Source organism: Triticum dicoccoides, chromosome 7B (genome assembly GCF_002162155.2).
Source record: "Triticum dicoccoides isolate Atlit2015 ecotype Zavitan chromosome 7B, WEW_v2.0, whole genome shotgun sequence".
Classification (NCBI taxonomy): Eukaryota; Viridiplantae; Streptophyta; class Magnoliopsida; order Poales; family Poaceae; genus Triticum; species Triticum dicoccoides.
The window spans coordinates 82,450,001-82,453,178 of record NC_041393.1 but is presented as its reverse complement, the minus strand read 5'-3'; the positions used below and the strand labels follow the sequence as shown (position 1 = coordinate 82,453,178).

Here is a 3,178-nt window from a genome sequence, read left to right as displayed (position 1 = left end):
ACTGACTGAAGGGAGATTTTCCCTAGATATAGATCTTTAACATGTTGAGTACACAACCCAATTCGTCTGCCATTTAAACTCCCATGAATTGATGATGAGAAACCTGTCCTCCATCCTGGAAACCGCTGTTTCTCCTTCACATGAATAATGTACAAACTTGGTGATGAAGATTGGCAGCCGATGACAAAGCAGTTGAATTTCCGAGCTGGGACTCTACTCTTGAGAGGGTGAGCACACATAAGCCACTACTAGAAATGCCATATGTCAGAGCTTCATTAGCAGAAACTGAGGAAGAACTAGGTTCTAGCTGTGCTATTATTGCCTCAAAGTCCTCGATCATTGGAATGCCATAATCATCAAGTTCAAACCGCTTTTCTGTCAATTTTTCGTACATTCAGTACTTTGCAGATAGTGTCCGGATGCAGGATTTCCTGACACATTCAACTAACATAAGTTGAAGCTCTTTAAAATTGTCAACCTCAGAGAACCATCTTACCCAACGATGAATTATTCCTGCAAACCAACTTATGATTAGCTCATCATCTTGCAAAACAAGGGCTGAAACATGTTTAGGGAAACCTTCAAGATTAGTTACACCATAGCGATTGAGGCACTTCTTGATATAACTAAGAGGCGCATAAATCTTAATGGCAGGATCATCAGGGCAGGTATACATTGATTCCTGATTCTTTAAGCTGGACAACAGTGCTTCTGTAGCAACAGTTTCTGATGAGATATAGTCTTTAGCCTACTTCTGAAAGTTGTTAAAAGCATCTCTGAGTTCCTGCGGAAGTGCTGGTTCAGCAATGTATTTTGACAGGAGCACCTCCTCATTAGCTTCATTTTTGGCATTGATGTCCTGCATCCATACCTTGAGTAAAGTTTTGAACCAATGGTCTGTCTTCATGCCCTTTTTCCTAAATTCTGCAATGTGATCCAGCAACGGAGTACTAAGACGAAGGGACTTGATCTCAGACTCCTTTACCCTCCTCAAACCATATGCCAACCACTTCTTTCCTAACCTAAGATTCATAGCATCCCATATCTCTTGCTTCTGACAAGCAAATAAACGAAGCCTTCTCCTTCAACTTGTGAACAGTTTTCAGTGCAGCGCTTTCTTTTGTTGCGGCCTTAACTATGGTGCCAGCAAACTGCAACCCCCGGGAGTTGTTTTTTACTGGTACAAGACACAATCCATCATCAACTTTCAGGTAAAGTGATTTGCTTAGGTAATCAACAACTTCAGACTTTACAGTTTCTGCTATGTCCCTGGATCCCACAACTACAACAAAAATCTCATCCATGTATCTGCAAGCATATAATCTCATGTTTGGCTGGCCCTCTGTTTGATCTTCATTATTTAGATCCCTGTCCTTCATTTGACTTCTAAACCAGAGACGCAGCTTGGAGCCCTGGTTGTCTGCAACATTTTTTGCCCCTGAATAAAGGCCTTCATATTTCATGCAAATCCTAAATACTTTATGGTCAAAACTGTAAAGATATATATATTCATCTGGGTTGGTGCAAGTACTCCTTCTTGTGGAACTCCATGGCCCTTGGGAAACCCTCCAAATACCAAATTGATCACCTCGGCATCAAACATATCTTGCATGAATGCCACTAACTGGTCATCAACAATCTTTTCCTGTATTTGGGAAATAAGCTTTAAGACTACATTACTGTCTACCACCTTGTACAAGGGGACAGTAAAGCACCAATCTGGAACCCCAATTTCAGTGGATATGAACCTTAGAGCTGAGTGATATCCTCGCCCACTCCGACAGCCATGTGATATCTTGGAGAACTGAGGTCTGTAAACAACCTCAAGCACCACCCTAACTGCTTCCTGGATAACTTTCAAGTTGAGACGTGGAAGAACAATGCGCTCTCCTCCTTGCCTCTTTGCCACTACTGAGAAAGAATTCGCAGTGATATCAAACTCTCCTCTTCTGAGCTGCTCTGCCAATGCGCTAAAGCAAACATCGTCCCTTGCAGACGCCAGATCGACATTAGAATTCAGCCGGACAATGTCGTAAGCATCCTCCAACGTATTGGCACTAGCCACCACCTCGCCCATGAGATCGTAAAACTTGCCGTTCAAATACTGCGCCTTGACCCTCTTTTTCATCTGGAGCTCGGCCAGCCTCTTGCGCTCCGTCCGTGACAGGGGCTTCCGCTGCCTCTGAGCAGCAACGGTTGAGTCCTCGGCGAGAGCAGCCAGACTCTTCGCCAGAGACACCGGCGGTTGCTGCGATCCGGCAGCGCTCTCCGCTGCATCCTCGATTCCGTCCAGCAAGAAATGCGCCTTGTAACGCCGGAAGCACGTGGTGTAACGTCCTAGTTCAAAAAAAAATGCAAAACGCAACATTAGCGGCACAATTTTTACTATGTCACAGGAGCGGACGTTGGGATGTCGGATAGGTCGCACACCTTGCTGTGGTGGCCGGTGACTGAAGATGCCCCGGAGGAGGCGGATGCCAGGAAGGGCATTGGATCAGCTGCCCTGGTCTAGTGGTGCATTTGGTCGAGCAGGTAATGTGCACAGGAAGACCAGCGAAGGGCGGGAGGAGGACAACAGGCGAAGTCCCCAGTCGGTGCTAGATGGGGCTCGACCACCGGCTCCGAATACCGTACGTCTGGTTCCCCTCTAGCACCGGCGGTAGATACTGCGGTGGCTGCGCAGCACCACCCAGTCAGGTGGCTGGCGGGCAGAGAGCGGTGAGGTGGCTACTGGTCCCGGCAGCCCGACGGCAGAGCATCCACCGTCCGATGGGCAGGGGCAATGGGAAGGTTGTGTAGCGGCCCAAGACGGCAGTCCGTGCGGCGCGGGCGGCGTAGCAGCCGAGCAAGCACCGCCAAGGGTCGCCAAGACGGTGCAAACGCCGGCCGGGCGCTGTCAGTTGCCAAACTATCTCAAGTTTTAAACTATCCGTAGTGGTTAACTGGGAAACTGCTCCTTTCACCGCCTGATTTAATCCCATTTTTTTATAAGAAAAAGGGAAACGTTTTCGGCCGGCGTGCCGGCTGAACCGTTGCGCCGGACTCTCGCGCACCGTGCTAGCTGTAGGTGAAGATGTATGTGTGGTGTGGCCAAATTCGCCGCCTGATTGTATCTTAAGTGTAATGGGCAACGATCTGCGCCGGCGCACCGGCTCAATCGTTGGGCCGGTCAACCCCC

General features: G+C 48.3%; 1 pseudogene; it reads right to left on the bottom strand.

Moving 5' to 3' along the window:
- Positions 1 to 2,888, bottom strand: part of LOC119338661 — a 3,821-nt pseudogene extending 933 nt beyond the window's left edge.
- Positions 2,889 to 3,178: the final 290 nt, after the last annotated feature.